The sequence below is a fragment of the Cupressus sempervirens genome, chromosome 7, assembly GCF_028749045.1.
Source record: "Cupressus sempervirens isolate cs-2001-9-10 chromosome 7, ASM2874904v1, whole genome shotgun sequence".
Taxonomy (NCBI): Eukaryota; Viridiplantae; Streptophyta; class Pinopsida; order Cupressales; family Cupressaceae; genus Cupressus; species Cupressus sempervirens.
Window position 1 is genome coordinate 269,417,021 of NC_143124.1, and position 14,608 is coordinate 269,431,628.

Sequence of the window (14,608 nt, forward strand, 5' to 3'; positions counted from 1 at the left end):
AAGCATAAAAGTAAAACATACACCATAAGAGAACTCATAATATTGTGATTTGTTGTTGAGGAAATCCTAGCAAAGAGAAAGACCTAACATGGATTGAACCCATATGATAAATGTACTAATCTAAAAAATGTCCTTATTAGTAACCTGATCTTGTTAGGGTTCATTACATTACATTTAGTACATAGGTTCTTTTTAGGAGAGAAGATTTTTTTTAATGTCTCCACATTTGTTAGAAGCCAACAGAGATAAATGGTGCTGACTTCTCAAGGATAAAAGTCAAAGAACCATTTTTTACCGTTTGTTCTATACAAAGAAAGTTTTTAAAATAAAAGATTGAACTGTACATAGCATCATAATTCTTTTTATTTCTTATTTGATGAATAGTCCATTCTCTATTAATTAAATATTAAAGTTACATATTCACAAACAAGGGGTTCAGGGATACAAGATCACCCCATGAGAGTTTAAGTGGTAGAGCTAGAAACTTTAACAATTATTAATTTAAAAAATAATGAAATTACCCCCAGGAAGCTAAAGAAGTACCACCCTAGGGAGGTGGATAATGTTGATAATGAAATTCCTATGCATCAACATGATTGGATGGTGGCTCAAGAGGATCTCACTCATCATCATCAACAAAAAATTCTTGTTCTTTGTCATCTCCCTATGCCCTAGGAGGAAATAATGTTAGGTCTAGGTAAGGAAGTGACCATTTGGGGTCAGTAATAGGCTTAGGCTAACAAGGTTTAGCAGGGGTAGTAGTAAGATCATCTGGTGACTATCTTGAGCCACATCATGAAGAGGTATAGCGATAACAATGAACATCCAAGCAACTAGGAGAGTGGTGAGGACCCTAGGAACATGAAATCAAAGAGTGGTGGGCCGAGGAGCTTCGCCCCTAGTGGTGACCATGTGGTGAAGTCTAATATGCTAAAAAAAAATCTAGTGACACCCAGACAGTCATACGCGAAGCATTGCCCAAATGATTGAGAAGGCCCTATAGGTGGGTGTGATGTCCCCTTCTAGCTAGAGACATCACTTTAGCTGGTGATTAGCCTATCAGAGACCCTTGTAGGCTAATAAGATTGGATAGAGGGTCACCTTGGTGTGGAGATCCTCCAAGGACTAGAGCAGAGTACTCTTCTAAGTTGCCAGAGTTTGTTTATGATGAGTTTTCCTTTGAGTTTGGCTTGGTTAGGCTATTTTTAGCATTTTTGGAGTTATAAAGATAGACCCCTGCTATTTTTAGAAAAGGGGTATGGTCATATGCAGTTCTGTCATGTTAGCTCCCATTCCAAACGACATTCAAAAATGTTGAGTAATAATGGAGATATTAATTTTTATTTAGTTAAAATAAAAATGATTGGTTTTGAGCCTATATTGTTAAGTTATAATATATAACTTAAGTGAGGGTCACGATATCATAAAAGGGGCCATCGTTTCAATTAATTGTAGGTCCAAGCTTATGGAAAAATTAAAAGGGGTTTTCTAAGTTTTAATGTAATAACATTTTTTATGTTATTATTATATCTTTTATCCCACATTGAGCATGGAGACTCATTCTGGAGTTGAGGAGTCCTTATAAACAAACCTTGTCTTCCTTCAAGAGCAGGTTATGAGAATTGCTTAAAAACTTTGCCTTGTGAAATTTCTTGAAGTTGTGGCAACAAGGGTTTCTACAAGTTTAAGGAGAATTCAGACTGTGGAGAACGTAGTATCTTCAGAGTTGATGCAATTTGAGGGTGTGAAATATCACTTGAATTTTGCCTGTGAGTTGACTTCATTCTGGAGTCAATATTATGTTTAGTAGGAAAGAATTGGATTAATCTGTTACAGGTTGGAAGGGGTTATAACAACAGCTACAGTGCTATGAACAGTACAGCGCTACAGTGAATTAGAAATCAGAGATTTAATATTGTAGTTTTTGATAGGCGTTGCCCAAGGAGGAAGCAACCAGCAGCGTGGTTGCGTATCGGAGACAAAAATCAGGTTTTTTTCAACTATTAATGATGATGTTTTTAATGTATGCTTCCAGCAATAAGTATTGTACAAATATTAGGAGCCATCTGAATAAATGAATTGATTAGCATTATAATCAGATTTGAGTTATAATTTGAGGTAGATTAGTTTTCAATATTTGTATTTTCTTTTCATCAACTCAAAAACCCAAAAATAGCTTAAAACATTCAAAATCAAACCAAAAACAATTATTACACCCAGGGAAACAAATAGTGATCAGTGTAGAGCCTATTTGGGGTTCTTACATTGGTATCAGAGCCTAGGTCCTGCCATCCTGAGGGTTTGGGGAGTCATATGCAGCCACTGGAAATTGGACCACACAGGTACCATACTCGTAGGAGAGCTCTGATTGAAAGAGAATAGTTACAGGAAATAGGAAATATGGAAGAGAGGCATGATGGTAGTCCACCTAGAAATAGGAGGAATAATGATGATCAAGATACCAGAGAATTCTACCGTGCTATGGTTACAGGGAAGCATCAGATGGCACAGGCATTACAGGCACTCACTACTATGGTAGAAAGGATGAACCCACCTGTTAGACAAAATGGGGAGCCAGGAGAACATGGAGATAGCAGGAGTGCTACAGGTAATCAGAGACCACAACAGACCCATTCTAGAATAGCTGATAGGCCTACATGCCCTACATTTGTTTTGGAGGAGCCAGAAGAAGCTCTGGTAGAGGAGGCGACAGGAGACCCCATATTCGCAGATGCACTCATGGTTGCAAATGATGAATGGGAATTATTAGCTCCACAGGTGTGGGAGAGGATGACCTTTGAACGCTTTGTAAATCAGAGGAGAGAGCATTATAGGTCACTCAGACAAGATAGGAGGCCTAGAGGTCAAAATAGTGAGCTGAAGAGGGCTACAAGCAAGCTTACTATGCCTACATTTGATGGGAGTGGTAAGATGACAGCTCAAGCTTGGATTCATAAGCTTGACACATTTTTGGCACTGAGTCCAATGACAGAGATTGAAGCTATCAAATATGCCACCTTGCATTTGGAGGGAATAGCACATGATTGGTGGTACCATGGTATGGTAACACTTCAGCATAACCAAGTGATAGAATACTAGGACTTCGTGGATAGGTTGGTTGAAAGATTTGACAAGAAAGATCCAGAGATTTACTTTCGAGACTTAGCATAGCTAAAACAAACAGGCAACTTGGAGTATTTCATTGGTGAATTTCAGCGGTTGGCAGTCATGGTGCCAAACATTTCAGAGCATAGATTGATAGTTCTTTTCATTGAGGGCCTATCCGAACCACTGAGAGGTTGGATAAAGGCATTTGATCCTATTTCTTTACAGGAAGCAATGAGAAAGGCAAGAAGTATGGAACATGCAGCCCCAACAAACAAATTTCAGTCCAAAGGAACATCTTCTAGTAAGGATAACAAACCATTTTATAAAAAACTAGAGAGGACTGATTTTAAAAATGATTCTAAAGATAAAACTCCAGCACCTTTTGACAGGGAAACATTAAACGATTTGAGGAAGAAAAAATTATGTTTCTACTATAAGGGACCCTATGATGCAAACCATGATTGTCCTCTTAGGCCAAAGGGAAAAGCTAATAGAATTATGTGGGCATACTATAAGGAATCAGAATTAGATAATTCAGATCAACAGTCTGATATAGAGAAAATATATGGTGAAAAAGAGGAAGACAAGGCTGAAAACTTGTCTAAAATGGAGTCCAAGGATGGGGAAGGAGATGGGCAACTTAGGGAAGCTCGTCTCACTAGTATTAAGCAAGAAGGGTCATTCCAGATGAGAGGAGTACTTGCTGGATAGTGAGTCATAACCTTGGTTGATACACGTGCCACTCATAATTTCATTGATGCTAGGATGGTGGAGAAGCGTGGCATACAAACAAAGGAGTTTTGGGGAATTAGAGTGAGGGTAGCAGATGGCTATGTCCTCAAATGTGATCGTAGAATCACTGGACTCCGATTGAAAGTTAATAATTATGACTTTAAGGCAGATTTTTATGTTGTACCTATGGGAGATATAGATATAGTTCTTGGGATGAGTTGGTTGCATGATATTGGTGAGTTCACTCTTAACCTCAAGGAGATGGAGATGAGCTTTAAAGTTAATGGGAAGACACATATTCTTAAGGCAATCAGGGATAGTGATCTCAGGATGGTCTCTTTTCGTAGAATGGCTAGATTGATTCGACATGATCAGGTAGAGTGGGCAGTAGAGTGCATGTTTATGCCATCACAGGAGGGACAACATAAGATTGAATATCCTCCTGATATTCAGGAGCTTAGAGTTAAACACTCTAAGGTGTTCAGTGACATTCCACCAGGTAGACCACCAGACAGAGGTATTGAGCACATCATTGAGTTAGAGGAGGGGGTTAAGCCCATCATGATTACACCTTACAGGCATCCGAAGAGGTTTAAGGATGAAATTGAGAAAACCATAACCGAGTTACTTGCTATGGGCCACATTAGACCAAGTAAGTCTCCTTTTGCTTCTTCACTGGTGTTAGTAAAGAAGAAGGATGGCACATTGAGGATGTGCATTGATTACAGAGTGCTTAATAGGAAAACGATTAAAAACAGATACCCCATTCACAGGATCGATGAGTTGATAGATGAGCTTCATGGAGCTTGCTTCTTCTCAAACATAGATTTGAGATCAGGTTATCACCAGATCTGAGTTAGAGAGCAGGATATCGAGAAGACAGCCTTTAGATGTCATTGTTGCCATTTTGAGTTTGTAGTTATGCCATTTGGGCTAACTAATGCACCTGCTACTTTTCAGGAAACAATGAATAGGGTTTTCCATCCTTAGTTGAGGAGATTTGTACTTGTCTTCTTCGATGATATCTTGGTATATAGTAGATCTTGGGAGGAGCACTTGGTTCACCTGGACACAGTGCGGGGTATATTGGACAGAGAATCCTTGTATGTAAAGGAGTCAAAGTGTGATTTGGGCATGACAGAGTTTTTGTACTTGGGTCACATCATCAGTGCAGAGGGTGTGTGCATGGATCCTAAAAAGATTTGTGCCATTGTGGAGTGGCCTTCACCAGTGAACCTTACATAGTTGAGGGGCTTTCTAGGACTATGTGGTTTCTATAGAAGGTTTGTGGATGGATATTCTAGGCATGCGGCACCCTTGACAGATTTGATGAGAAAGGGAGCTTTCTTGTGGACTCTTGAAGCACAGGAGTGTTTTGAGAAATTTAAGGGGTTGATGACTTCTTGTCCAGTGTTAGCATTACCAGATTTCAGCAAACCTTTTGAGCTACATTGTGATGCTTCCAGAGAGGGCATTGGAGCGGTGCTTATGCAGGAGAAGCACCCTATTTCTTATGAGAGTAGGAAATTGAGAGGGACATAGCGGAGCTTTAGCATATATGATAAGGAGATGTTAGCCATTATGCATGCTTTGACCAAATTCAGGCAATATTTGGTAGGTAGAAAATTTTGTATCAAAACCGACCATAATAGCCTAAGATACTTTTTGGGGCAGCGAAATCTCAATGATAGGCAGCAAAAGTGGGTGAGCAAGTTACAGTCCTATGACTTTGACATTACATATTTTAAGGGGACACAGAATGTAGTTGCTGATGCCTTATCACATAGGCGCCATTTGAGCTTACTGACAGACATATCGAAGGATTGGAGACACTTGATCCTTGCAGAGTATGCAAAGGATACTTGGGCAGCTGGATTCATAGATGGGACTATTCAAGACAGCAGATACACCCTTGTGAATGAGCTCATCATTTACAAAGGATGAATATTTTTGGTCCCAGGATCAGTAGTGAGGAGGGTGGTTTTGAAATCTTTTCATGATTCACCTATGGCAGGACATCCTAGTTTCTACAAGACATACCGACAGATTAGAGAGCGATTCACATGGAAAGGGCTCAAAGCAGAGGTACTTCAATATGTTAGGGAGTGTCCCACTTGCCAGCAGAATAAGCAAGAACACTCCTATCCAGTCAGTTTACTTCAGCGACTTCTGATTCCTGATAGGAAGTGGGAGTGTTTGTCTATGGACTTCATCACAGGACTGCCTAGAGCCCAAGGCAGAGACTGCATATATGTGGTTGTGGATCACCTTACGAAGTTTGCACACTTCTTTCCGATCACTGCTACACAGGTGGCAGAGTTGTTCTTCAAAGAGTTATTCAGATTATATGGCTTACCTCAGAGCATTGTAAGTGATAGAGACGGTAGGTTTATGAGTCACTTTTGGCAGGAGCTATTCAAGTTGTGTGCAACAGAGCTCACTCTGAGTACTAGCTACCACCCTCAGACAGATGGTCAAACAGAGATAGTAAACAAATGGGTGGACAGATATCTCAGAAATTATATAGCAGGGCAACAAAGGGCATGGGTAAAGTGGATTTATCTTTGTGAGTATTGCTACAATACCACTTATCACATGTCTCTTCAAATATCACCCTTTATGGCCCTGTATGGGTATGAGGCACCCAATTTTATGGATCTTCTTTTGAGTGACAGTAGAGTGCCCAGTGCAGGTGATTTGTTACAGGAGAGTCAAGACCTTGTTAAGACTCTCAAAGATAATCTAACAAAGGCACAAAATCAGCAAAAGTAGTATGCAGATCAGAAGAGGACTGAGCAGACTTTTGAGGTTGGAGACATGGTGTATCTTATGTTGCAGCCTTATCGTCAATCCACTCTCAAGAAGAGTGGTGCCAAGAAAATCAAGCCATGATACTATGGTCCATTTAGGATTATCAGGAAAGTGGGAGAGGTGGCTTATGAGTTAGACTTGCTAGCAAAGAGCAAGGTGCACAATGTTTTTCATGTGTCATGCCTCAAAAAGGTGCTAGGGCATCATATTGTGCCTTCTATAGTGCTACCACCCCTGGATGATGAGGGAAAACTTGTTTTGATACCGGAGGCTATCATTGATTTTAGAGAGAGGAACTCAAGGAAACATACCATCCGAGAATATTTGGTGAAGTGGAAGGATTTGCCGGTAGAGGATGCTACTTGGGAGAGCAAGGAGATTTTACAGCATCCAGAGTTGAGGTTGCTTGAGGACAAGCAATTTCAAGGAGGGTAGACTATGATGTCCCCTTCTAGCTAGAGACATCACTTTAGCTGGTGATTATCCTATCAGAGACCCTCGTAGGCTAATAAGATTGGATAGAGGGTCACCTTGGTGTGGAGATCCTCCAAGGACCAGAGCAGAGTACTCTTCTGGGTTGCCAAAGTTTGTTTATGATGAGTTTTCCTTTGAGTTTGGCTTGGTCAAGCTATTTTTAGCAGTTTTGGAGTTATAAAGATAGACCCCTGTTATTTTTAGAAAAGGGGTATGGTCATATGCAGTTCTGTCATGATAGCTTCCAATCCAAACGACATTCAAAAATGTTGAGTAATAATGGAGATATTAATGTTTATTTAGTTAAAATAAACATTATTGGTTTTGAGCCTATATTGTTAAGTTATAATATATAACTTAAGTGACGGTCATGATATCATAAAAGGGGCCATCATTTCAATTAATTTTGGGTCCAAGCTTATGGACAAATTAAAAGGGGTTTTCTATGTTTAAATGTAATAACATTTTTTATGTTATTATTATATCTTTTATCCCACATTGAGCATGGAGACTCATTCTGGAGTTGAGGAGTCCTTATAAACAAACCTTGTCTTCCTTCAAGAGCACGTTATGAGAATTGCTTAAAAAATTTGCCTTGTGAAATTTCTTGAAGTTGTGGCAACAAGGGTTTCTACAAGTTTAAGAAGAATTCAGACTATGGAGAACGTAGTATCTTCAGAGTTGATGCAATTTGAGGGTGTGAAATATCACTTGAATTTTTCCTATGAGTTGACTTTATTTTGGAGTCAATATTATGTTTAGTAGGAAAGAATTGGATGAATCTGTTACAGGTTGGAAGGGGTTATAATAGCAGCTACAGTGTTGTGAATAGTACAGCGCTACAGTGAATTAGAAATCAGAGATTTAATATTGTGGTTTTTGATAGGCATTGGCCAAGGAGGAAACAACCAGCAGTGTGGTTTTGTATTGGAGACAAAAATTAGGTTTTTTTCAACTATTAATGATGATGTTTTTAATGTATGCTTCCAGCAATAAGTATTGTACAAACATTAGGAGCCATCTGAATAAATGAATTTGATTAGCATTATAATCAGATTTGAGTTATAATTTGAGGTAGATTAGTTTTCAATATTTCTATTTTCTTTTCATCAACTCAAAAGCCCAAAAATAGCTTAAAACATTCAAAAACAAACCAAAAACAATTATTACACCCAGGGAAACGAACAGTGATCAACATAGAGCCTATTTGGGTTTCTTATAGTGGGCCACCTTGAGAGCTACTTTATTGGCTTGTACTTGAATCTATAACATTAAAAAATTACATATTTATTCCTTAGTATACATAGGAACAATTATATCAAAAGAATTACATGTAAAAAGCACAATATTTCTCTATTTCCAAATATTGAATAGAATCTCTGACCTAGAAGCATGCCAAATTTGGGAAAATTTAAAAGGGGTTTTGGTAGAGTCCCTAAGTAAAACAATATGCCAATAAAATGGTTCTAATGTAAAAGGCCTATAGTGATCATGTATCACGAGCCTACTATTGAGCTCTATGACATAACCAAAAGATGTGCAAGAAAGACTTAGGTTTCCAATGAAAAGGAAAGTGTGGGTTAGGAATACCTAAATTCTTGAGGAGATGACCCAAAGGAAAACCATGGAAGAGGACACACCAACAAAATTTTGCAATCTTCAAATTAATAATGGATTGTTAGATAGTGTTAAACTAGTATCTCCAATTGTATTTTGTGGACTAGAGGTGTTAGTGTTGGATGAGAGACTTCATGATAAGAAAATGAGGTACCAAACATATATCCCATTTTTGGCTTTTAATTGACAAGAAGAGTACATGGATATGACTGCCAATCCTTCCACCAACGTTTGACTATTTGAATGGCCAATTTATTAAGAAAGTAAGAAGGAAAATAAAATACCATAAGGTCAAAAGATTTATGATTTGGGCAAGTCAGGAGATACTGGGATTTCATATCTTCTGATGATATCAAATTCATGCAAACTCTAGAAAACAATTCTTTGGGCATATGGGTGCAATGTTTAAAAAAATGTAGTACAGTAGCCTCTTTAATTCTGTCAAGTTGTACACCCTTAATAGAAAATAAGGGAAACCATGGCTTGACAGCTTCCCATGTTCTCCAAATTCTCTTAACAGTAAAAGAGCCTTGGATTTTCACTTGTTCTGATGTAATGAGAAGGGTTGTAAACTCGATCCCCTTACATGTCACCCAATTAACTTGAAAACCAAAGGAGATAGAGTACCTTATAAGAATCTTCAAGGCATCATCTTGAGAGAGATATCTGATAACCTACTTAGTGCATAAGGAAATACCTTTCGTGTGAGTGGAAATAAGACCAAAGCCACCAGATTCCTTGGGAAAGAAACAATACTCGTAAGATACTCTATCAAGGCCATGATTCTCATAGTATGAACCCTTGAGGAAATCTCTGAGAAGCTTCAACAATTTAGAATAATAGGCATTGGAAGGATCTCATCAAGAGGAATAATATACATGGGTAGAAAGTAAAACATTGGAGAAAATATGGAATTTTCTAGCTAAAGAGAGAGGCTTGGTAATTGAATAATGAAACTATTTGGAGATTTTTTCAAGAATGATATTGAAAATATCCGATATAGAAGATTGAAAAGAAAAAGAGATACCCAAAAAAAAAGGAATTTTCACCATATTGGATCCATTTCCATTGGTACTAAGCTAGCCAAAGTGGAGTAGAAAGGAAGGATTATTTATAGAAAACTATATTGTTGCAATGGATGGCTGACCCAAAAGTCACACATAAAATATCAAGGTAGTGGAGCACATTGGATACATTATCCTCATCCTCAATGAGAGCAAGGAAGGATTCATTAGAAAAGTGTCCATTGACAAGTTGAGTGGAGGAATTAGGCAGATAAATGCCTCTAACACAACAAGAGGAGATGGAGTGGGCCCAAAGGAAACCAAACCCTTTAGTAGCCAATACATACAAAGGAGTTAAAGGAAATCCCTAGTGAATGGATCTAAAATAGCCAAAGGCCTCATATTGTATTCCATTAATAGTGATACAAGAAGAAGAATGACCAAAAAGAAATTCCACAGACTGAAGAAAGACATGCCCAAATCCTAAAGCTTTTAGCATATATATAATGAAGGTTCATTCAATGTAATCCTAAGCTTTGGAAAAATTAATTTTGGAAAAGAGACCTTCCTACATAGAACTATGGTCCAATTTGATAGCTTCCTAGAAAACAATTATTTTTTCAAGGATAGAGTGAGTTTTGATAAATCTTGTCTACTTCAAATAGACAACCAAGGGTAAGAGATGTCTAATTTAAGAACCGGGGCTTCGGCTATGATTTCATAGGAGACATTTAGAAAAGTGATAGGCCTCTAATTGTAGACATATCTAGAATTCCAGACTTAGGTATGAATTTAATATTTTCTTTGTTATTAATGTTGCCTAAATATTTGGGGTGAAATTCTTCCAAGTAGACATTGTAAATATTAGGCATAATGGAATACCAAAAGGTTTTGTAAAATTCATAGGGGAAACCATCATATCCAGGATCCTTGTCATCCACCATAGAAAATATAGCATCCTTGAGGTTAGTGATAGTAAGAAATTGCTCGCAAAAAATATGCTACTCAATCACAAGGTAGTTAGGAATAACTATGACACATTCCTTCAAAGCTAGTACTCACTATGAAAATTGATCCTATGTAGCGAAAACCTTTGTATAATGGAAAAAATAGGCTTGAAGAAAGTTATGAAGGTTAGAAAGAATCTATTGCCCTTCCCTTATTATTTCAATCCCAACTGAAGTATTTCAATATCTAAGAGATTGGAATAATTTCTTCAAGGATTGGTTGTCAATCTCAATCTATTGGAAATTGGATTTGATCTGGGCTCCCTACTGGCATAAATGTTAGCAACCTATTTCTAATGACAAAGATTGGAAAGCATAAGTTGTAGGTCTAAATAAAATAGATTCAAGGCTAGAGACTCTAAGGCTAAACATAAAGCTATTGTGATGGAATCATAGGACTTCCTATGGTACATGGGAAGTTTCCTACTATAGATATGAAGAAATCTTTTTGTATGTGTGATAACATCATTCCACAATTGAATCCACCCAAAATGTGTGTGGGGCCAAGGTTCTTAATTCCAAACATAAAATATGTGAGCCATAGTAGGTTCATGACTCAAATATGACATGTTGAGAAAAAATTGAGTTTTGGAAGGATGCCTTTGAGTTGTTTGTCAAGTAATAATAAAGAAATTAGGAAATTGATATGACAAAGTCACATCTGGTAGAGTAATGATAGGTAGTTCCCTTTCATCAAAAAAAGAGAAAAAAGAATTGTGTAAATATCATGGCATGATCAAGACCTTTAAAAACCCTCACACATCTAGCTCTAAAATTAGACCAAGTTTTCAAATTCTCACATGAATGATGATGATAGGCATTGGGATAAAAAATGCTTAATTCTTTGTGCATATAGTACTAGGCTTCTCTCTCTTTAATTTTCCAATACAAAAACCAAATGTCTCTTTTATTAGAGGCCAACTCAACGATCATGAAGTCCCTACAAACAACCCAAGTGGAATATGGAAAAATATTTGCCTTCCAATGCCACAACTAGGGTCACTTAATAGCATAATTGGGAGAATAAACATAAGCTATCTCAAAAGAATGATGGAAGGATAAGAAAATCAACAAAATCATGTGTATGGGGTCGGAACCATGATAAATAATAGTAGATCATAAATTTTTTGGAAGGAGAGTAACTACACCATCTTGACAAGCTCCATGCTCGAAAGAAAAAATTATGTTTTGTAGACAAATAACATGGAAAACACCATTAAGGAAAAATCCTAAAATATGAACTTCCTATAGACAAAGGATGTCTAGGATACCAAGATAGCATCAAATATCACACATATAATATTTTTGATGGAGATTTTTGAGACCCCACATATTCCATGAGGGAAAATTCATGGAAATAGTTCTTGCATGTCATCCTCATCCCCAAGAGAGGAGAAACTATTATACAAAAATGTATTGGAGGTGAAAGTAGGAGAAGAGTTACCACTAGAGATGGTTCTTCTCTTCTTTGGACTACCATTAGGGTTTTCTCCATGGACATATAGCCTACGAGAGTTACGTAAGGCTTGAGACCCAAGTGGGACAACCATAGATGTTGCTTATGGAGTGCAGACCCATGCAAGTTGAGAAGAACTCATGGACAAAGTCATCCCATGGTAGACATGGTTTGAAATGGGTGGAGAAACAATCTGTGTCATTGGTATAATGATAGAGGTAACAAGAACAATCTCTAGAAAAGGCTAGGAAAAGGAGGAGCTTTTTCACTTGGACAATAGGGAACTCTTACCCTTGTGCACTACAATTTTCTACTCATCTTTTATAATATTTTTAGTAGGCTTTTCTTGGGTCTCTTTGAAATGAGCCAACTAGCGAGGCATGACTATAGGGTAGTTATTGATCTTATGTTCAGTTGATTGACATTGGTAATAGATGTTTGACAGGTTAAAGCATAGCACCTTTTGAGTGAAGGTGTAAGCTCAAATCTTAATGTCAATAGTTTCATTGAGATCACAAGAGAAGCCCACTTCCATGCAAACCCTCTTTTGATGATACACATAAAATAACTTCTTTGACTCCATACAAATCACATTTCTAAGGGTTTGAGTGGGAACATAGATAAACTTTCAACAAGGTACAGGGAGACCCAAAAACTTTACCCAGACAAGGAATTTTATATTTTTGTCATCTAAGATAGAAAAATCATGAGACCACTACTGGAAAACCAACATTGAAAACCTAACTGACCAGGTCCTATGATTAAAAATTCCATTGGCCTTGGAAGGGTTAGTATATCAAAATTAAAAAATTCTCTTGGTAAGGCTTTGAATGCCCAGGATCTAGACTTGATGAGGAGTCTAGTTCTTGGTAACCCATTGCTTGAGCATGCTTTTAGGAGAAGTCTGACCCAAAAAGTATCCTATGATGGCATGATTATCTAACCAACTATATCCATCATCAAACTCCTAAATGTTAAGAACAATATCACTGCAATGATTACCTCGTGAAACACTTTAAGAAATAAAACTCCCATTACAATTTTTTGAAAGGAGATGTCATGAGGATCCCTCATAAAAACACTAGCACCATTATCACCTACTGGGATAAAGTTAGTCAAAGGAATAATAAAAATCCAAAATTCTCTCTCAATTAATACACTATGATGAGTGTGAACCAAGGAAAAAAAATTTTAAAAAAATTTTACTACGTGCAAAACTCTAGCATAGTGATCTCACATGCTCATATGTTCATCCATTATTTTCTTTGACGATTGCATATTCTTTGATTTGAAATTCCTCATTAAGTATCACACATCCATCATATCTTGTATATAAAAAATAACTTCCTTTAGACCATTCTATTTCTTAATTCCAGTTGGCTCATATTAGCCTTTACAAAACATAATCATACAATGACTAGAAAAATAATATTAATCCATGCTTTCAAAGATTTATGTCCATTTTATCATCCCACTACTTATATGAAATCAAATTGAAAATGGAATTCAATTTATTGAGTGAAAACAACTTGTATCCATAAACTATAATAAAATATTGTTATCATAGATATATTTCCCTTCACTCCACTAAGACTCTAAATATAGTGCATAGTAACACAAGTGATTATAATAATATCCCATATGTAACACTAGTGATCATAATAATATCCCATATAAAACACTAGCAATCATAATAATATCCCATATTTATCACATCTATGAACTTTCCAAAATTTTAGCCTTATCTAATAAGTCATATATAATTTCTAACTAATATTGTTCTTTTGTATGGTACATTTTTTTTCTTAGACTTAGAAATTTTTCTCATTCATATCATACAAAAAATATTTTTCAACCTAAGGGATCATACCAATGAGTTATATTTCCATCAATCTCAACACATAATTAACCACTTGTTAACAATAATTACTTTTAAAATATTGATTTATATTTTATATACTATTTCATAGAACTAATATTATTAACAAAATGATATTTATGACAATATAATAGTCATAAACAAAAAATTCCAACCCCCACCCCCTAACCCCAACTTAAATTAATCATAAAAACCAAAAATACACCTTAGATTCCATGTTAGTGCTTAAATATAGAATCATGCTAATTATATAGTTTGACTATATATCTAGAAAAATAATCTTTTGAATAGAAGTCATCAAACCAAGCAAGGCTCCATCAAGTTGTCTTGTAAACCTCATAAAGTTGTCTTGTTAACCTCATATAGGTTTATCTTTGAGCCGTGTTATTAAATCACAACCTATTATTATTCAACATTGTCTTCTGAGAGATGTGATAGATCTTCATCATTTTGTAATGACTTTGAATTTTTTTGGAATTAGGAATACAATAGAATCATGAAAGAAAATCAACAAATAATT